This window comes from Schistocerca gregaria, chromosome 10 (genome assembly GCF_023897955.1).
Source record: "Schistocerca gregaria isolate iqSchGreg1 chromosome 10, iqSchGreg1.2, whole genome shotgun sequence".
Lineage (NCBI taxonomy): Eukaryota > Metazoa > Arthropoda > Insecta > Orthoptera > Acrididae > Schistocerca > Schistocerca gregaria.
This window is the reverse complement of record NC_064929.1, coordinates 8,650,175-8,672,953: the sequence shown is the minus strand read 5'-3', so window position 1 is coordinate 8,672,953 and position 22,779 is coordinate 8,650,175. Positions and strand designations below refer to the sequence as shown.

The window sequence follows — 22,779 nt, the reverse complement described above, 5'->3', positions numbered from 1 at the left end:
AATGCCTCCAGATGTGCATCGGAAACTACTACTGGTCTTCCAGGGAACGATCAATGCGTAGACATTTTGTGACATTACCCAAATGGAGGAAAGTCCGCATGGTGACTGTTGTATTCAATCCCGATGCAATTTCCGTGTTTCATCAACACTTTGAAGGTCCACAGATTACAGAATGCCTCCAGATGTGCATCGGAAACCACTACTGGTCTTGCAGGAACGATCAAAACGTAGACTGTTTGAGACATTACTCCCATGGAGGAAAGTGCGCATGGTGTCAGTTGTATTCAATATCGATGCAATTTCTGTGTTTCATCAACACTCTGATAGTGCACACATTACAGAATGCCCACAGATGTGCATCGGAAGCTACTACTGGTCGTCCAGGGAACGATCAAAGCGTAAACTGTTTGAGACATTACTCCCATGGAGGAAAGTGCGCATGGTTACTGTTGTATTCAATCCTGATGCAATTTCTGTGTTTCATCAACACTCTGATAGTCCAAACATTACAGAATGCCCCCAGATGTGCATCGGAAACTACTACTGGTCTTCCAGGGAACGATCAAAGCGTAGACTGTTTGAGACATTACTCCCATGGAGGAAAGTGCGCATGGTGACTGTTGTATTCAATCCCGATGCAATTTCTGTGTTTCATCAACACTTTGAATGTCCACAGATTACAGAATGCCTCCAGATGTGCATCGTAAACTACTACAGGTCTTGCAGGGAACGATCAAAGCGTAAACTGTTAGAGACTTTACACCCATGGAGGAAAGTGTGCATGGTGACTGTTGTATTCAATCCCGAAGCAATTTCTGTTTTTCATCAACACTTTGAAGGTCCACAGATTACAGAATGCCTCCAGATGTGCATCGGAAACTACTACTGGTCTTCCAGGGAACGATCAATGCGTAGACCTTTTGAGACATTTCTCAAATGGAGGAAAGTGCGCATCGTGACTGTTGTAATCAATCCCGATGCAATTTCCGTGTTTCATCAACACTTTGAATGTCCACAGATTACAGAATGCCTCCAGATGTGCATCGGAAACTTCTACTGGTCTTGCAGGGAACGATAAAAGCGTAGACTGTTTGAAACATTACTCCCATGGAGGAAAGTGAGCATGGTGACTGTTGTATTCAATCCTGATGCAATTTCCGTCTTTCATCAACACTTTGAAGGTCCACAGATTACAGAATGCCTCCAGATGTGCATCGGAAGCTACTACTGGTCTTCCAGGAAACGATCAAAGCGTAAACTGTTTGATACATTACTCCCATGGAGGAAAGTGCGCATGGTGACTGTTGTATTCAATCCTGATGCAATTTCTGTGTTTCATCAACACTCTGTTAGTCCACACATTACAGAATGTCGCCAGATGTGCATCGGAAACTACTAATGGTCTTCCAGGGAACGATCAAAGCGTAGACTGTTTGTGACATTACTCCCATGGAGGAAAGTGCGCATGGCTACTGTTGTATTCAATCCTGATGCAATTTCTGTGTTTCATCAACAATCTGATAGTCCACACATTACAGAATGCCCCCAGATGTGCATCGGAAACTATTACTGATCTTCCAGGGAACGATCAAAGCGTAAACTGTTTGAGACATTACTCCCTTGGACGAAAGTGCGCATGGTGACTGTTGTGTTCAATCCCGATGCAATTTCTGTGTTTCATCAACACTCTGATAGTCCACAGATTACAGAATGCCTCAAGATGTGCATCGGAATCTGCTATTGGTCTTCCAGGAATCGATCAAAGCGTAGACTGTTTGAGACATTACTCCCATGGAGGAAAGTGCGCATGGTGTCTGTTGTATTCATTCGCGATACAATTTCTGTGTTTCATCAACACTCTGATAGTCCATAGATTACAGAATGCCTAAAGATGTGCATCGGAAGCTACTACTGGTCTTCCAGGGAGCGATCGAAGCGTAAACTGTTTGAGACATTACTCCCATGGGGGAAAGTGCAGATGGTGACCGTTGTATTCAATCCTGATGCAATTTCTGTGTTTCATCAACACTCTGTTAGTCCACACATTACAGAATGTCGCCAGATGTGCATCGGAAACTACTACTGGTCTTCCAGGGAACGATCAAAACATAAACTGTTTGAGAAGTTACTCCCATGCAGGAAAGTGCGCATGGTGACTGTTGTATTCAATCCCGATGCAATTTGTGTGTTTCAACAACACTCTGATAGTCCACAGATTACAGAATGCCCCCAGATGTGCATCGGAAACTACTACTGGTCTTCCAGGGAACGATCAAAGCGTAAACTGTTTGAGACATTACTCCCATGGAGGAAAGTGCGCATGGTTACTGTTGTATTCAATCCTGATGCAATTTCTGAGTTTCATCAACACTCTGGTAGTCCAAACATTACAGAATGCCCCCAGATGTGCATCGGAAACTACTACTGGTCTTCCAGGGAACGATCAAAGCGTTAACTGTTTGAGACATTACTAACATGGAGGAAAGTGCGCATGGTGACTGTTGTATTCAATCCCGATGCAATTTCTGTGTTTCATCAACAATCTGATAGTCCACACATTACAGAATGCCCCCAGATGTGCATGGGAAACTACTACTGATCTTCCAGGGACGATCAAAGCGTAAACTGTTTGAGACATTACTCCCATGGACGAAAGTGCGCATGGTGACTGTTGTGTTCAATCCCGATGCAATTTCTGTGTTTCATCAACACTCTGATAGTCCACAGATTACAGAATGCCTCAAGATGTGCATCGGAAACTGCTACTGGTCTGACAGGAAACGATCAAAGCGTAGACTGTTTGAGACATTACTCCCATGGAGGAAAGTGCGCATGGTGACTGTTGTATTCAATCCTGATGCAATTTCTGTGTTTCATCAACACTCTGATAGTCCACAGATTACAGAATGACACCAGATGTGCATCGGAAACTACTACTTGTCTTCCAGCGAACGATCAAAGCGTAGACTGTTTGAGACATTACTCCCATGGAGGAAAGTGCGCATGGTGACTGTTGTATTCAATCCCGATGCAATTTCTGTGTTTCATCAACACTTTGAAATTCCACAGATTACAGAATGTCTCCAGATGTTCATCGGAAGCTACTACTGGTCTTGCAGGGAACGATCAAAGCGTAGACTGTTTGAGACATTACTCCCATTGAGGAAAGTGCGCATGGTGTCTGTTGTATTCATTCGCGATGCAATTTCTGTGTTTCATCAACACTCTGATAGTCCATAGATTACAGAATGCCTAAAGATGTGCATCGGAAGCTACTACTAGTCTTCCAGGGAACGATCAAAGCGTAAACTGTTTGAGACATTACTCCCATGGAGGAAAGTGCAGATGGTGACCGTTGTATTCAATCCTGATGCAATTTCTGTGTTTCATCAACACTCTGTTAGTCCACACATTACAGAATGTCGCCAGATGTGCACCGGAAACTACTACTGGTCTTCCAGGGCACGATTAAAACGTAAACGGTTTGAGAAGTTACTCCCATGCAGGAAAGTGCGCATGGTGACTGTTGTATACAATCCTGATGCAATTTCTGTGTTTCATCAACACTCTGATAGTCCAAACATTACAGAATGCCCCCAGATGTTCATCGGAAACTACTACTGGTCTTCCAGGGAACGATCAAAGCGTAGACTGTTTCAGACATTACTCCCATGGAGGAAAGTGCGCATGGTGACTGTTGTATTCAATCCCGATGGAATTTCTGTGTTTCATCAACGCTTTGAATGTCCACAGATTACAGAATGCCTCCAGATGTGCATCGTAAACTACTACTGGTCTTGCAGGGAACGATCAAAGCGTAAACTGTTAGAGACATTACACCCATGGAGGAAAGTGCGCATGGTGACTGTTGTATTCAATCCCGATGCAATTTTTGTGTTTCATCAACACTCTGATAGTCCACAGATTACAGAATGCCTAAAGATGTGCATCGGGAACTACTACTGGTCTTCCAGGGAACGATCTAAACGTAGACTGGTTGTGGCATTACTCCCATGGAGGAAAGTGCGCTTGGTGAATGTTGTATTCAATCCCGATGCAATTTCTGTGTTTCATTACGCTTTGAATGTCCACAGATTACAGAATGCCTCCAGATGTGCATCGTAAACTACTACTGGTCTTGCAGGGAACGATCAAAGCGTAAACTGTTAGAGACATTACACCCATGGAAGAAAGTGCGCATGGTGACTGTTGTATTCAATCCCGATGCAATTTCTGTGTTTCATTACACTTTGAATGTCCACAGATTACAGAATGCCTCCAGATGTGCATCGGAAACTACTACTGGTCTTCCAGGGAACGATCAATGCGTAGACCTTTTGTGACATTACTCAAATGGAGGAAAGTCCGCATGGTGACTGTTTTATTCAATCCCGATGCAATTTCCGTGTTTCATCAACACTTTGAAGGTCCACAGATTACAGAATGCCTCCAGATGTGCATCGGAAACCACTACTGGTCTTGCAGGGAACGATCAAAGCGTAGACTGTTTGAGACATTACTCCCATGGAGGAAAGTGCGCATGGTGACAGTTGTATTCAATCCCGATGCAATTTCTGTGTTTCCTCAACACTCTGATAGTCCACACATTACAGAATGCCCACAGATGTGCATCGGAAGCTACTACTGGTCTTCCAGGGAGCGATCAAAGCGTAAACTGTTTGAGACATTACTCCCATGGAGGAAAGTGCAGATGGTGACCGTTGTATTCAATCCTGATGCAATTTCTGTGTTTCATCAACACTCTGTTAGTCCACACATTACAGAATGTCGCCAGATGTGCATCGGAAACTACTAATGGTCTTCCAGGGAACGATCAAAACGTAAACTGTTTGAGAAGTTACTCCCATGCAGGAAAGTGGGCATGGTGACTGTTCTATTCAATCCCGATGCAATTTCTGTGTTTCATCAACACTCTGATAGTCCATAGATTACAGAATGCCTCCAGATGTGCATCGGAAACTACTACTGGTCTTCCAGGGAACGATCTAAGCGTAGACTGGTTGTGACATTACTCCCATGGAGGAAAGTGCGCTTGGTGACTGTTGTATTCAATCCCGAAGCAATTTCTGTTTTTCATTAACACTTTGAAGGTCCACAGATTACAGAATGCCTCCAGATGTGCATCGGAAACTACTACTGGTCTTCCAGGGAACGATTAATGCGTAGACCTTTTGAGACATTTCTCAAATGGAGGAAAGTGCGCATGGTGACTGTTGTAATCAATCCAGATGCAATTTCCGTGTTTCATCAACACATTGAATATCCACGGATTACAGAATGCCTCCAGATGTGCATCGGAAACTTCTACTGGTCTTGCAGGGAACGATATATGCGTAGACTGTTTGAAACATTACTCCCATGGAGGAAAGTGCGCATGGTGACTGTTGTATTCAATCCCGATGCAATTTCTGTGTTTCATCAACACTCTGATGGTCTACACATTACAGAATGCCCAAAGATGTGCATGGGAAGCTACTACTATTCTTCCAGGGAACGATCAAAGCGTAAACTGTTTGTGACATTACTCCCATGGAGGAAAGTGCGCATGGTGACTGTTGTATTCAATCCTGATGCAATTTCTGTGTTTCATCAACACTCTGTTAGTCCACACACTACAGAATGTCGCCAGATGTGCATCGGAAACTACTACTGGTCTTCCAGGGAACGAACAAAGCGTAAACTGTATGAGACATTACTCCCAATGCAGGAATGTGCGCATGGTGACTGTTGTATTCAATCCCGATGCAATTTCTGTGTTTCATCAACACTCTGATAGTCCACAGATTACAGAATGCCTCCAGATGTGCATCGGAAACCACTACTGGTCTTCCAGGGAACGATCAAAGCGTAGACTGTTTGTGACATTACTCCCATGGAGGAAAGTGCGCATGGTTACTGTTGTATTCAATCCTGATGCAATCTCTGTGTTTCATCAACAATCTGATAGTCCACACGTTACAGAATGCCCCCAGATATGCATCGGAAGCTACTACTGATCTTCCAGGGAACGATCAAAGCGTAAACTGTTTGAGACATTACTCCCATGGACGAAAGTGCGCATGGTGACTGTTGTGTTCAATCCCGATGCAATTTCTGTGTTTCATCAACACTCTGATAGTCCACAGATTACAGAATGCCTCATGCTGTGCATCGGAAACTGCTACTGGTCTCCCAGGAAACGATCAAAGCGTAGACTGTTTGAGACATTACTCCCATGGAGGAAAGTGCGCATGGTGACTGTTGTATTCAATCCTGATGCAATTTCTGTGTTTCATCAACACTCTGATCGTCCACAGATTACAGAATGACACCAGATGTGCATCGGAAACTACTACTTGTCTTCCAGGGAACGATCAAAGCGTAGACTGTTTGAGACATTACTCCCATGGAGGAAAGTGCGCATGGTGACTGTTGCATTATACCCGATGCACTTTCTGTGTTTCATCAACACTTTGAAAGTCCACAGATTACAGAATGCCTCCAGATGTTCATCGGAAGCTACTACTGGTCTTCCAGGGAACCATCAAAGCGTAGACTGTGTGAGACATTACTCCCGTGGAGGAAAGTGCGCATGGTGACTGTTGTATTCAATCCCGAGGCAATTTCTGTGTTTCATCAACACTTTGAAATTCCACAGATTACAGAATGTCTCCAGATGTGCATCGGAAGCTACTACTGGTCTTGCAGGGAACGATCAAAGCGTAGACTGTTTGAGACATTACTCCCATGGAGGAAAGTGCGCATGGTGTCTGTTGTATTCATTCGCGATGCAATTTCTGTGTTTCATCAACACTCTGATAGTGTACACATTACAGAATGCCCCCAGATGTGCATCGGAAACTACTACTGGTCTTCCAGGGATCGATCAAAGCGTAAACTGTTTGAGACATTAGTCCCATGGAGGAAAGTGCGCATGGTGACTGTTGTATTCAATCCCGAAGCAATTTCTGTGTTTCATCAACACTCTGATAGTCCAAACATTACAGAATGCCCCCAGATGTGCATCGGAAACTACTACTGGTCTTCCAGGGAACGATCAAAGCGTAGACTGTTTCAGACATTACTCCCATGGAGGAAAGTGCGCATGGTGACTGTTGTATTCAATCCCGATGCAATTTCTGTGTTTCATCAACTCTTTGAATGTCCACAGATTACAGAATGCCTCCAGATGTGCATCGTAAATTACTACTGGTCTTGCAGGGAACGATCAAAGCGTAAACTGTTAGAGACATTACACCCATGGAGGAAAGTGCGCATGGTGACTGTTGTATTCAATCCCAATGCAATTTTTGTGTTTCATCAACACTCTGATAGTCCACAGATTACAGAATGCCTAAAGATGTGCATCGGAAACTACTACTGGTCTTCCAGGGAACGATCTAAGCGTAAACTGTTTGAGACATTAGTCCCATGGAGGAAAGTGACCATGATGACTGTTGTATTCAATCCCGAAGCAATTTCTGTTTTTCATCAACACTTTGAAGGTCCACAGATTACAGAATGCCTCCAGATGTGCATCGGAAACTACTACTGGTCTTCCAGGGAACGATCAATGCGTAGACCTTTTGAGACATTTCTCAAATGGAGGAAAGTGCGCATCGTGACTGTTGTAATCAATCCAGATGCAATTTCCGTGTTTCATCAACACTTTGAATGTCCACAGATTACAGAATGCCTCCAGATGTGCATCGGAAACTTCTACTGGTCTTGCAGGGAACGATGTAAGCGTAGACTGTTTGAAACATTACTCCCATGGAGGAAAGTGCGCATGGTGACTGTTGTATTCAATCCCGATGCAATTTCTGTGTTTCATCAACACTCTGATAGTCCACACATTACAGAATGCCCACAGATGTGCATCGGAAGCTACTACTGGTCTTCCAGGAAACGATCAAAGCGTAAACTGTTTGAAACATTACTCCCATGGAGGATAGTGCGCATGGTGACTGTTGTATTCAATCCTGATGCAATTTCTGTGTTTCATCAACACTCTGTTAGTCCACACATTACAGAATGTCGCCAGATGTGCATCGGAAACTACTAATGGTCTTCCAGGGAACGATCAAAGCGTAGACTGTTTGTGACATTACTCCCATGGAGGAAAGTGCGCATGGCTACTGTTGTATTCAATCCTGATGCAATTTCTGTGTTTCATCAACAATCTGATAGTCCACACATTACAGAATGCCCCCGGATGTGCATCGGAAACTGTTACTGATGTTCCAGTCAACGATCAAAGCGTAAACTGTTTGAGACATTACTCCCTTGGACGAAAGTGCGCATGGTGACTGTTGTGTTCAATCCCGATGCAATTTCTGTGTTTCATCAACACTCTGATAGTCCACAGATTACAGAATGACGCCAGATGTGCATCGGAAACTACTACTTGTCTTCCAGGGAACGATCAAAGCGTAGACTGTTTGAGACATTACTCCCATGGAGGAAAGTGCACATGGTGACTGTTGTATTCAATCCCGATGCAATTTCTGTGTTTCATCAACACTTTGAAATTCCACAGATTACAGAATGTCTCCAGATGTGCATCGGAAACTACTACTGGTCTTGCAGGGAACGATCAAAGCGTAGACTGTTTGAGACATTACTCCCATGGAGGAAAGTGCGCATGGTGTCTGTTGTATTCATTCGCGATGCAATTTCTGTGTTTCAACAACACTCTGATAGTCCATAGATTACAGAATGCCTAAAGATGTGCATCGGAAGCTACTACTGGTCTTCCAGGGAACGATCAAAGCGTAAACTGTTTGAGACATTACTCCCATGGGGGAAAGAGCAGATGGTGACCGTTGTATTCAATCCTGATGCAATTTCTGTGTTTCATCAACACTCTGTTAGTCCACACATTACAGAATGTCGTTAGATGTGCATCGGAAACTACTACTGGTCTTCCAGGGAACGATCAAAACATAAACTGTTTGAGAAGTTACTCCCATGCAGGAAAGTGCGCATGGTGACTGTTGTATTCAATCCCGATGCAATTTGTGTGTTTCATCAACACTCCGATAGTCCACAGATTACAGAATGCCCCCAGATGTGCATCGGAAACTACTACTGGTCTTCCAGGGAACGATCAAAGCGTAAACTGTTTGAGGCATTACTCCCATGGAGGAAAGTGCGCATGGTTACTGTTGTATTATATCCTGATGCAATTTCTGTGTTTCATCAACACTCTGATAGTCCAAACATTACGGAATGCCCCCAGATGTGCATCGGAAACTACTACTGGTCTTCCAGGGATCGATCAAAGCGTAGACTGTTTGAGACATTACTAACATGGAGGAAAGTGCGCATGGTGACTGTTGTATACAATCCCGATGCAATTTCTGTGTTTCATCAACAATCTGATAGTCCACACATTACAGAATGCCCCCAGATGTGTATCGGAAACTACTACTGATCTTCCAGGGAACGATCAAAGCGTAAACTGTTTGAGACATTACTCCCATGGACGAAAGTGTGCATGGTGACTGTTGTGTTCAATCCCGATGCAATTTCTGTGTTTCATCAACACTCTGATAGTCCACAGATTACAGAATGCCTCCAGATGTGCATCGGAAACTACTACTGGTCTTCCAGGGAACGATCAATGCGTAGACCTTTTGTGACATTACTCAAATGGAGGAAAGTCGCATGGTGACTGTTGTATTCAATCCCGATGCAATTTCCGTGTTTCATCAACAGTTTAAAGGTCCACAGATTACAGAATGCCTCCAGATGTGCATCGGAAACCACTACTGGTCTTGCAGGGAACGATCAAAGCGTAGACTGTTTGAGACATTACTCCCATGGAGGAAAGTGCGCATGGTGACAGTTGTATTCAATCCCGATGCAATTTCTGTGTTTACTCAACAGTCTGGTAGTCCAGACATTACAGAATGCCCACAGATGAGCATCGGAAGCTACTTCTGGTCTTCCAGGGAACGATCAAAGCGTAAACTGTTTGAGACATTACTCCCATTGAGGAAAGTGCAGATGGTGACCGTTTTATTCAATCCTGATGCAATTTCTGTGTTTCATCAACACTCTGTTAGTCCACACATTACAGAATGTCGCCAGATGTGCATCGGAAACTACTAATGGTCTTCCAGGGAACGATCAAAACGTAAACTGTTTAAGAAGTTACTCCCATGCAGGAAAGTGCGCATGGTGACTGTTCTATTCAATCCCGATGCAATTTCTGTGGTTCATCAACACTCTGATAGTCCACAGATTACAGAATGCCTCCAGATGTGCATCGGAAACTACTACTGGTCTTCCAGGGAACGATCTAAGCGTAGACTGGTTGTGACATTACTCCCATGGAGGAAAGTGCGCTTGGTGACTGTCGTATTCAATCACGAAGCAATTTCTGTTTTTCATTAACACTTTGAAGGTCCACAGATTACAGAATGCCTCCAGATGTGCATCGGAAACTACTACTGGTCTTCCAGGGAACGATTATTGCGTAGACCTTTTGAGACATTTCTCAAATGGAGGAAAGTGCGCATGGTGACTGTTGTAATCAATCCAGATGCAATTACCGTGTTTTATCAAAACTTTGAATGTCCACGGATTACAGAATGCCTCCAGATGTGCATCGGAAACTTCTACTGGAGACTGGTTGTGACATTACTCCCATGGAGGAAAGTGCGCTTGGTGACTGTCGTATTCAATCACGAAGCAATTTCTGTTTTTCATTAACACTTTGAAGGTCCACAGATTACAGAATGCCTCCAGATGTGCATCGGAAACTACTACTGGTCTTCCAGGGAACGATTAATGCGTAGACCTTTTGAGACATTTCTCAAATGGAGGAAAGTGCGCATGGTGACTGTTGTAATCAATCCAGATGCAATTTCCGTGTTTCATCAAAACTTTGAATGTCCACGGATTACAGAATGCCTCCAGATGTGCATCGGAAACTTCTACTGGTCTTGCAGGGAACGATATAAGCGTAGACTGTTTGAAACATTACTCCCATGGAGGAAAGTGCGCATGGTGACTGTTGTATTCAATCCCGATGCAATTTCTGTGTTTCATCAACACTCTGATAGTCCATAGATTACAGAATGCCTAAAGATGTGCATCGGAAGCTACTACTGGTCTTCCAGGGAACGATCAAAGCGTAAACTGTTTGAGACATTACTCCCATGGGGAAAAGTGCAGATGGTGACCGTTGTATTCAATCCTGATGCAATATCTGTGTTTCATCAACACTCTGTTAGTCCACACATTACAGAATGTCGCCAGATGTGCATCGGAAACTACTACTGGTCTTCCAGGGAACGATCAAAACATAAACTGTTTGAGAAGTTACTCCCATGCAGGAAAGTGCGCATGGTGACTGTTGTATTCAATCCCGATGCAATTTGTGTGTTTCATCAACACTCTGATAGTCCACAGATTACAGAATGCCCCCAGATGTGCATCGGAAACTACCACTGGTCTCAGAATGAGGTTTTCACTCTGCAGCGGAGTGTGCGCTGATATGAAACTTCCTGGCAGATTAAAACTGTGTGCCCGACCGAGACTCGAACTCGGACCTTTGCCTTTCGCGGGCAAGTGCTCTACCAACTGAGCTCCCGAAGCACGACTCACGCCCGGTACTCACAGCTTTACTTCTGCCAGTATCCGTCTCCTACCTTCCAAACTTTACAGAAGCTCTTCTGCTTACCATGCAGAACTAGCACTCCTGAAAGAAAGGATATTGCGGAGACATGGCTTAGCCACAGCCTGGGGGTTGTTTCCAGAATGAGATTTTCACTCTGCAGCGGAGTGTGCGCTGATATGAAACTTCCTGGCAGATTAAAACTGTGTGCCCGACCGAGACTCGAACTCGGGTCCTTTGCATTTCGCGGGCAAGTGCTCTACCAACTGAGCTACCGAAGCACGACTCACGCCCGGTACTCACAGCTTTACTTCTGCCAGTATCCGTCTCCTACCTTCCAAACTTTACAGAAGCTCTTCTGCTTACCATGCAGAACTAGCACTCCTGAAAGAAAGGATATTGCGGAGACATGGCTTAGCCACAGCCTGGGGGATGTTTCCAGAATGAGATTTTCACTCTGCAGCGTAGTGTGCGCTGATATGAAACTTCCTGGCAGATTAAAACTGTGTGCCCGACCGAGACTCGAACTCGGGACCTTTGCCTTTCGCGGGCAAGTGCTCTACCAACTGAGCTACCGAAGCACGACTCACGCCCGGTACTCACAGCTTTACTTCTGCCAGTATCCGTCTCCTACCTTCCAAACTTTACAGAAGCTCTTCTGCTTACCATGCAGAACTAGCACTCCTGAAAGAAAGGATATTGCGGAGACATGGCTTAGCCACAGCCTGGGGGATGTTTCCAGAATGAGATTTTCACTCTGCAGCGGAGTGTGCGCTGATATGAAACTTCCTGGCAGATTAAAACTGTGTGCCCGACCGAGACTCGAACTCGGGACCTTTGCCTTTCGCGGGCAAGTGCTCTACCAACTGAGCTACCGAAGCACGACTCACGCCCGGTACTCACAGCTTTACTTCTGCCAGTATCCGTCTCCTACCTTCCAAACTTTACAGAAGCTCTTCTGCTTACCATGCAGAACTAGCACTCCTGAAAGAAAGGATATTGCGGAGACATGGCTTAGCCACAGCCTGGGGAATGTTTCCAGAATGAGATTTTCACTCTGCAGCGGAGTGTGCGCTGATATGAAACTTCCTGGCAGATTAAAACTGTGTGCCCGACCGAGACTCGAACTCGGGTCCTTTGCATTTCGCGGGCAAGTGCTCTACCAACTGAGCTACCGAAGCACGACTCACGCCCGGTACTCACAGCTTTACTTCTGCCAGTATCCGTCTCCTACCTTCCAAACTTTACAGAAGCTCTTCTGCTTACCATGCAGAACTAGCACTCCTGAAAGAAAGGATATTGCGGAGACATGGCTTAGCCACAGCCTGGGGGATGTTTCCAGAATGAGATTTTCACTCTGCAGCGGAGTGTGCGCTGATATGAAACTTCCTGGCAGATTAAAACTGTGTGCCCGACCGAGACTCGAACACGGGACCTTTGCCTTTCGCGGGCAAGTGCTCTACCAACTGAGCTACCGAAGCACGACTCACGCCCGGTACTCACAGCTTTACTTCTGCCAGTATCCGTCTCCTACCTTCCAAACTTTACAGAAGCTCTTCTGCTTACCATGCAGAACTAGCACTCCTGAAAGAAAGGATATTGCGGAGACATGGCTTAGCCACAGCCTGGGGGATGTTTCCAGAATGAGATTTTCACTCTGCAGCGTAGTGTGCGCTGATATGAAACTTCCTGGCAGATTAAAACTGTGTGCCCGACCGAGACTCGAACTCGGGACCTTTGCCTTTCGCGGGTGAGTGCTCTACCAACTGAGCTACCGAAGCACGACTCACGCCCGGTACTCACAGCTTTACTTCTGCCAGTATCCGTCTCCTACCTTCCAAACTTTACAGAAGCTCTTCTGCTTACCATGCAGAACTAGCACTCCTGAAAGAAAGGATATTGCGGAGACATGGCTTAGCCACAGCCTGGGGGATGTTTCCAGAATGAGATTTTCACTCTGCAGCGTAGTGTGCGCTGATATGAAACTTCCTGGCAGATTAAAACTGTGTGCCCGACGGAGACTCGAACTCGGGACCTTTGCCTTTCGCGGGCAAGTGCCATGTCTCCGCAATATCCTTTCTTTCAGGAGTGCTAGTTCTGCATGGTAAGCAGAAGAGCTTCTGTAAAGTTTGGAAGGTAGGAGACGGATACTGGCAGAAGTAAAGCTGTGAGTACCGGGCGTGAGTCGTGCTTCGGTAGCTCAGTTGGTAGAGCACTTGCCCGCGAAAGGCAAAGGTCCCGAGTTCGAGTCTCGGTCGGGCACACAGTTTTAATCTGCCAGGAAGTTTCATATCAGCGCACGCTCCGCTGCAGAGTGAAAATCTCATTCTGGAAACATCCCCCAGGCTGTGGCTAAGGCATGTCTCCGCAATATCCTTTCTTTCAGGAGTGCTAGTTCTGCATGGTAAGCAGAAGAGCTTCTGTAAAGTTTGGAAGGTAGGAGACGAATACTGGCAGAAGTAAAGCTGTGAGTACCGGGCGTGAGTCGTGCTTCGGTAGCTCAGTTGGTAGAGCACTTGCCCGCGAAAGGCAAAGGTCCCGAGTTCGAGTCTCGGTCGAGCACACAGTTTTAATCTGCCAGGAAGTTTAATATCAGCGCACACTCCGCTGCAGAGTGAAAATCTCATTCTGGAAACATCCCCCAGGCTGTGGCTAAGCCATGTCTCCGCAATATCCTTTCTTTCAGGAGTGCTAGTTCTGCATGGTAAGCAGAAGAGCTTCTGTAAAGTTTGGAAGGTAGGAGACGGATACTGGCAGAAGTAAAGCTGTGAGTACCGGGCGTGAGTCGTGCTTCGGTAGCTCAGTTGGTAGAGCACTTGCCCGCGAAAGGCAAAGGTCCCGAGTTCGAGTCTCGGTCGGGCACACAGTTTTAATCTGCCAGAAAGTTTTATATCAGCGCACACTCCGCTGCAGAGTGAAAATCTCATTCTGGAAACATCCCCCAGGCTGTGGCTAAGCCATGTCTCCGCAATATCCTTTCTTTCAGGAGTGCTAGTTCTGCATGGTAAGCAGAAGAGCTTCTGTAAAGTTTGGAAGGTAGGAGACGGATACTGGCAGAAGTAAAGCTGTGAGTACCGGGCGTGAGTCGTGCTTCGGTAGCTCAGTTGGTAGAGCACTTGCCCGCGAAAGGCAAAGGTCCCGAGTTCGAGTCTCGGTCGAGCACACAGTTTTAATCTGCCAGGAAGTTTCATATCAGCGCACACTCCGCTGCAGAGTGAAAATCTCATTCTGGAAACATCCCCCAGGCTGTGGCTAAGCCATGTCTCCGCAATATCCTTTCTTTCAGGAGTGCTAGTTCTGCATGGTAAGCAGAAGAGCTTCTGTAAAGTTTGGAAGGTAGGAGACGGATACTGGCAGAAGTAAAGCTGTGAGTACCGGGCGTGAGTCGTGCTTCGGTAGCTCAGTTGGTAGAGCACTTGCCCGCGAAAGGCAAAGGTCCCGAGTTCGAGTCTCGGTCGGGCACACAGTTTTAATCTGCCAGGAAGTTTCATATCAGCGCACGCTCCGCTGCAGAGTGAAAATCTCATTCTGGAAACATCCCCCAGGCTGTGGCTAAGCCATGTCTCCGCAATATCCTTTCTTTCAGGAGTGCTAGTTCTGCATGGTAAGCAGAAGAGCTTCTGTAAAGTTTGGAAGGTAGGAGACGAATACTGGCAGAAGTAAAGCTGTGAGTACCGGGCGTGAGTCGTGCTTCGGTAGCTCAGTTGGTAGAGCACTTGCCCGCGAAAGGCAAAGGTCCCGAGTTCGAGTCTCGGTCGAGCACACAGTTTTAATCTGCCAGGAAGTTTAATATCAGCGCACACTCCGCTGCAGAGTGAAAATCTCATTCTGGAAACATCCCCCAGGCTGTGGCTAAGCCATGTCTCCGCAATATCCTTTCTTTCAGGAGTGCTAGTTCTGCATGGTAAGCAGAAGAGCTTCTGTAAAGTTTGGAAGGTAGGAGACGGATACTGGCAGAAGTAAAGCTGTGAGTACCGGGCGTGAGTCGTGCTTCGGTAGCTCAGTTGGTAGAGCACTTGCCCGCGAAAGGCAAAGGTCCCGAGTTCGAGTCTCGGTCGGGCACACAGTTTTAATCTGCCAGAAAGTTTTATATCAGCGCACACTCCACTGCAGAGTGAAAATCTCATTCTGGAAACATCCCCCAGGCTGTGGCTAAGCCATGTCTCCGCAATATCCTTTCTTTCAGGAGTGCTAGTTCTGCATGGTAAGCAGAAGAGCTTCTGTAAAGTTTGGAAGGTAGGAGACGGATACTGGCAGAAGTAAAGCTGTGAGTACCGGGCGTGAGTCGTGCTTCGGTAGCTCAGTTGGTAGAGCACTTGCCCGCGAAAGGCAAAGGTCCCGAGTTCGAGTCTCGGTCGAGCACACAGTTTTAATCTGCCAGGAAGTTTCATATCAGCGCACACTCCGCTGCAGAGTGAAAATCTCATTCTGGAAACATCCCCCAGGCTGTGGCTAAGCCATGTCTCCGCAATATCCTTTCTTTCAGGAGTGCTAGTTCTGCATGGTAAGCAGAAGAGCTTCTGTAAAGTTTGGAAGGTAGGAGACGGATACTGGCAGAAGTAAAGCTGTGAGTACCGGGCGTGAGTCGTGCTTCGGTACCTCAGTTGGTAGAGCACTTGCCCGCGAAAGGCAAAGGTCCCGAGTTCGAGTCTCGGTCGGGCACACAGTTTTAATCTGCCAGGAAGTTTCATATCAGCGCACACTCCGCTGCAGAGTGAAAATCTCATTCTGGAAACATCCCCCAGGCTGTGGCTAAGCCATGTCTCCGCAATATCCTTTCTTTCAGGAGTGCTAGTTCTGCATGGTAAGCAGAAGAGCTTCTGTAAAGTTTGGAAGGTAGGAGACGGATACTGGCAGAAGTAAAGCTGTGAGTACCGGGCGTGAGTCGTGCTTCGGTAGCTCACTTGGTAGAGCACTTGCCCGCGAAAGGCAAAGGTCCCGAGTTCGAGTCTCGGTCGGGCACACAGTTTTAATCTGCCAGGAAGTTACTACTGGTCTTCCAGGGAACGATCAAAGCGTAAACTGTTTGAGGCATTACTCCCATGGAGGAAAGTGCGCATGGTTACTGTTGTATTCAATCCCGATGCAATTTCTGTGTTTCATCAACACTCTGATAGTCCAAACATTACAGAATGCCCCCAGATGTGCATCGGAAACTACTACTGGTCTTCCAGGGAACGATCAAAGCGTAGACTGTTTGAGACATTACTAACATGGAGGAAAGTGCGCATGGTGACTGTTGTATACAATCCCAATGCAATTTCTGTGTTTCATCAACAATCTGATAGTCCACACATTACAGAATGCCCCCAGATGTGCATCGGAAACTACAACTGATCTTCCAGGGTACGATCAAAGCGTAAACTGTTTGAGACATTACTCCCATGGACGAAAGTGTGCATGGTGACTGTTGTGTTCAATCCCGATGCAATTTCTGTGTTTCATCAACACTCTGATAGTCCACAGATTACAGAATGCCTCCAGATGTGCATCGGAAACTACTACTGGTCTTCCAGGGAACGATCAATGCGTAGACCTTTTGTGACATTACTCAAATGGATGAAAGTGCGCATGGTGACTGTTGTAATCAATCCCGATGCAATTTCCGTGTTTCATCAGCACTTTGAAGGTCCACAGATTACAGAATGCCTCCAGATGTGCATCGGAAACCACTACTGGTCTTGCAGGGAACGATCAAAGCGTAGACTGTTTGAGACATTACTCTTATGGAGGAAAGTGCGCATGGTGACAGTTGTATTCAATCCCGATGCAATTTCTGTGTTTCCTCATCACTCTGATAGTCCACACATTACAGATTGCCCACAGATGAGCATCGGAAGCTACTACTGGTCTTCCACGGAACGATCAAAGCGTAAACTGTTTGAGACATTACTCCCATGGAGGAAAGTGCGCATGGTTACTGTTGTATTCAATCCTGATGCAATTTCTGCGTTTCATCAACACTCTGATAGTCCAAACATTACAGAATGCCCCCAGATGTGCATCGGAAACTACTACTGGTCTTCCGGGGAACGATCAAAGCGTAGACTGTTTGAGACATTACTAACATGGAGGAAAGTGCGCATGGTGACTGTTGTATTCAATCCCGATGCAATTTCTGTGTTTCATCAACAATCTAATAGTCCACACATTACAGAATGCCCCCAGATGTGCATCGGAAACTACTACTGATCTTCCAGGGAACGATCAAAGCGTAAACAGTTTGAGACATTACTCCCATGGACGTAAGTGTGCATGGTGACTGTTGTGTTCAATCCCGATGCAATTTCTGTGTTTCATCAACACTCTGATAGTCCACAGATTACAGAATGCCTCAAGATGTGCATCGGAAACTGCTACCGGTCTTCCAGGAAACGATCAAAGCGTAGACTGTTTGTGACATTACTCCCATGGAGGAAAGTGCGCATGGCTACTGTTGTATTCAATCACGATGCAATTTCTGTGTTTCATCAACAATCTGATAGTCCACACATTACAGAATGCCCCCAGATGTGCATCGGAAACTATTACTGATCTTCCAGGGAACGATCAAAGCGTAAACTGTTTGAGACATTACTCCCTTGGACGAAAGTGCGCATGGTGACTGTTGTGTTCAATCCCGGTGCAATTTCTGTGTTTCATCAACACTCTGATAGTCCACAGATTACAGAATGCCTCAAGATGTGCATCGGAAACTGCTACTGGTCTTCCAGGAAACGATCAAAGCGTAGACTGTTTGAGACATTACCCCCATGGAGGAAAGTGCGCATGGTGACTGTTGTATTCAATCCTGATGCAATTTCTGTGTTTCATCAACACTCTGATAGTCCACAGGTTACAGAATGACGCCGGATGTGCATCGGAAACTACTACTTGTCTTCCAGGGAACGATCAAAGCGTAGACTGTTTGAGACATTACTCCCATGGAGGAAAGTGCACATGGTGACTGTTGTATTCAATCCTGATGCAATTTCTGTGTTTCATCAACACTCTGTTAGTCCACACATTACAGAATGTCGCCAGATGTGCATCGGAAACTACTACTGGTCTTCCAGGGAAAGATCAAAACATAAACTGTTTGAGAAGTTACTCCCATGCAGGAAAGTGCGCATGGTGACTGTTGTATTCAATCCCGATGCAATTTGTGTGTTTCATCAACACTCTGATAGTCCACAGATTACAGAATGCCCCCAGATGTGCATCGGAAACTGCTACTGGTCTTCCAGGAAACGATCAAAGCGTAGACTGTTTGAGACATTACCCCCATGGAGGAAAGTGCGCATGGTGACTGTTGTATTCAATCCTGATGCAATTTCTGTGTTTCATCAACACTCTGATAGTCCACAGGTTACAGAATGACGCCAGATGTGCATCGGAAACTACTACTTGTCTTCCAGGGAACGATCAAAGCGTAGACTGTTTGAGACATTACTCCCATGGAGGAAAGTGCACATGGTGACTGTTGTATTCAATCCCGATGCAATTTCTGTGTTTCATCAACACGTTGAAATTCCACAGATTACAGAAAGTCTCCAGATGTGCATCGGAAGCAACTACTGGTCTTGCAGGGAACGATCAAAGCGTAGATTGTTTGAGACATTACTCCCATGGAGGAAAGTGCGCATGGTGTCTGTTGTATTCATTCACGATGCAATTTCTGTGTTTCATCAACACTCTGATAGTCCATAGATTACAGAATGCCTAAAGATGTGCATCGGAAGCTACTACTGGTCTTCCAGGGAACGATCAAAGCGTAAACTGTTTGAGACATTACTCCCATGGGGGAAAGTGCAGATGGTGACCGTTGTATTCAATCCTGATGCAATTTCTGTGTTTCATCAACACTCTGTTAGTCCACACATTACAGAATGTCGCCAGATGTGCATCGGAAACTACTACTGGTCTTCCAGGGAACGATCAAAACATAAACTGTTTGAGAAGTTACTCCCATGCAGGAAAGTGCGCATGGTGACTGTTGTATTCAATCCCGATGCAATTTGTGTGTTTCATCAACACTCTGATAGTCCACAGATTACAGAATGCCCCCAGATGTGCATCGGAAACTACTACTGGTCTTCCAGGGAACGATCAAAGCGTAAACTGATTGAGGCATTACTCCCATGGAGGAAAGTGCGCATGGTTACTGTTGTATTCAATCCTGATGCAATTTCTGTGTTTCATCAACACTCTGATAGTCCAAACATTACAGAATGCCCCCAGATGTGCATCGGAAACTACTACTGGTCTTCCAGGGAACGATCAAAGCGTAGACTGTTTGAGACATTACTAACATGGAGGAAAGTGCGCATGGTGACTGTTGTATACAATCCCGATGCAATTTCTGTGTTTCATCAACAATCTGATAGTCCACACATTACAGAATGCCCCCAGATGTGTATCGGAAACTACTACTGATCTTCCAGGGAACGATCAAAGCGTAAACTGTTTGAGACATTACTCCCATGGACGAAAGTGTGCATGGTGACTGTTGTGTTCAATCCCGATGCAATTTCTGTGTTTCATCAACACTCTGATAGTCCACAGATTACAGAATGCCTCCAGATGTGCATCGGAAACTACTACTGGTCTTCCAGGGAACGATCAATGCGTAGACCTTTTGTGACATTACTCAAATGGAGGAAAGTCGCATGGTGACTGTTGTATTCAATCCCGATGCAATTTCCGTGTTTCATCAACACTTTGAAGGTCCACAGATTACAGAATGCCTCCAGATGTGCATCGGAAACCACTACTGGTCTTGCAGGGAACGATCAAAGCGTAGACTGTTTGAGACATTACTCCCATGGAGGAAAGTGCGCATGGTGACAGTTGTATTCAATCCCGATGCAATTTCTGTGTTTCCTCAACACTCTGATAGTCCACACATTACAGAATGCCCACAGATGAGCATCGGAAGCTACTACTGGTCTTCCAGGGAACGATCAAAGCATAAACTGTTTGAGACATTACTCCCATGGAGGAAAGTGCAGATGGTGACCGTTGTATTCAATCCTGATGCAATTTCTGTGGTTCATCAACACTCTGATAGTCCACAGATTACAGAATGCCTCCAGATGTGCATCGCAAACTACTACTGGTCTTCCAGGGAACGATCTAAGCGTAGACTGGTTGTGACATTAGTCCCATGGAGGAAAGTGCGCTTGGTGACTGTCGTATTCAATCCCGAAGCAATTTCTGTTTTTCATTAACACTTTGAAGGTCCACAGATTACAGAATGCCTCCAGATGTGCATCGGAAACTACTACTGGTCTTCCAGGGAACGATTAATGCGTAGACCTTTTGAGACATTTCTCAAATGGAGGAAAGTGCGCATGGTGACTGTTGTAATCAATCCAGATTCAATTTCCGTGTTTCATCAAAACTTTGAATGTCCACGGATTACAGAATGCCTCCAGATGTGCATCGGAAACTTCTACTGGTCTTGCAGGGAACGATATAAGCGTAGACTGTTTGAAACATTACTCCCATGGAGGAAAGTGCGCATGGTGACTGTTGTATTCAATCCCGATGCAATTTCTGTGTTTCATCAACACTCTGATAGTCCATAGATTACAGAATGCCTAAAGATGTGCATCGGAAGCTACTACTGGTCTTCCAGGGAACGATCAAAGCGTAAACTGTTTGAGACATTACTCCCATGGGGGAAAGTGCAGATGGTGACCGTTGTATTCAATCCTGATGCAATTTCTGTGTTTCATCAACACTCTGTTAGTCCACACATTACAGAATGTCGCCAGATGTGCATCGGAAACTACTACTGGTCTTCCAGGGAACGATCAAAACATAAACTGTTTGAGAAGTTACTCCCATGCAGGAAAGTGCGCATGGTGACTGTTGTATTCAATCCCGATGCAATTTGTGTGTTTCATCAACACTCTGATAGTCCACAGATTACAGAATGCCCCCAGATGTGCATCGGAAACTACTACTGGTCTTCCAGGGAACGATCAAAGCGTAATCTGTTTGAGGCATTACTCCCATGGAGGAAAGTGCGCATGGTTACTGTTGTATTCAATCCTGATGCAATTTCTGTGTTTCATCAACACTCTGATAGTAAAAACATTACAGAATGCCCCCAGATGTGCATCGGAAACTACTACTGGTCTTCCAGGGAACGATCAAAGCGTAGACTGTTTGAGACATTACTAACATGGAGGAAAGTGCGCATGATGACTGTTGTATACAATCCCGATGCAATTTCTGTGTTTCATCAACAATCTGATAGTCCACACATTACAGAATAACCCCAGATGTGCATCGGATACTACTACTGGTCTTCCAGGGAACGATCAATGCGTAGACCTTTTGTGGCATTACTCAAATGGAGGAAAGTGCGCATGGTGACTGTTGTAATCAATCCCGATGCAATTTCCGTGTTTCATCAACACATTGAAGGTCCACAGATTACAGAATGCCTCCAGATGTGCATCGGAAACCACTACTGGTCTTGCAGGGAACGATCAAAGCGTAGACTGTTTGAGACATTACTCCCATGGACGAAAGTGTGCATGGTGACTGTTGTGTTCAATCCCGATGCAATTTCTGTGTTTCATCAACACTCTGATAGTCCACACATTACAGAATGCCCACAGATGAGCATCGGAAGCTACTACTGGTCTTCCAGGGAACGATCAAAGCGTAAACTGTTTGAGACATTACTCCCATGGAGGAAAGTGCAGATGGTGACCGTTGTATTCAATCCTGATGCAATTTCTGTGTTTCATCAACACTCTGTTAGTCCACACATTACAGAATGTCGCCAGATGTGCATCGGAAACTACTAATGGTCTTCCAGGGAACGATGAAAACGTAAACCGTTTGAGAAGTTACTCCCATGCAGGAAAGTGCGCATGGTGTCTCTTCTATTCAATCCCGATGCAATTTCTGTGGTTCATCAACACTCTGATAGTCCACAGATTACAGAATGCCTCCAGATGTGCATCGGAAACTACTACTGGTCTTCCAGGGAACGATCTAAGCGTAGACTGGTTGTGACATTACTCCCATGGAGGAAAGTGCGCTTGGCGACTTTTGTATTCAATCCCGAAGCAATTTCTGTTTTTCATCAACACCTTGAAGGTCCACAGATTACAGTATGCCTCCAGATGTGCATCGGAAACTTCTACTGGTCT

At 45.5% G+C, this 22,779-nt stretch overlaps 4 non-coding genes across 4 annotated transcripts; all 4 read left to right on the top strand.

Moving 5' to 3' along the window:
• Positions 1–14,114: 14,114 nt before the first annotated feature.
• Trnas-cga (transfer RNA serine (anticodon CGA)) lies at positions 14,115–14,189 on the top strand. Its single transcript has one exon. It is a non-coding gene; the product is annotated as a tRNA-Ser (tRNA).
• A 525-nt stretch (positions 14,190–14,714) lies between these two features.
• On the top strand, positions 14,715–14,789 carry Trnas-cga (transfer RNA serine (anticodon CGA)). Its single transcript has one exon. It is a non-coding gene; the product is annotated as a tRNA-Ser (tRNA).
• A 525-nt stretch (positions 14,790–15,314) lies between these two features.
• Trnas-cga (transfer RNA serine (anticodon CGA)) lies at positions 15,315–15,389 on the top strand. The gene has a single exon. It is a non-coding gene; the product is annotated as a tRNA-Ser (tRNA).
• Positions 15,390–15,914: 525 nt separating this feature from the next.
• Trnas-cga (transfer RNA serine (anticodon CGA)) lies at positions 15,915–15,989 on the top strand. The gene has a single exon. It is a non-coding gene; the product is annotated as a tRNA-Ser (tRNA).
• Positions 15,990–22,779: the final 6,790 nt, after the last annotated feature.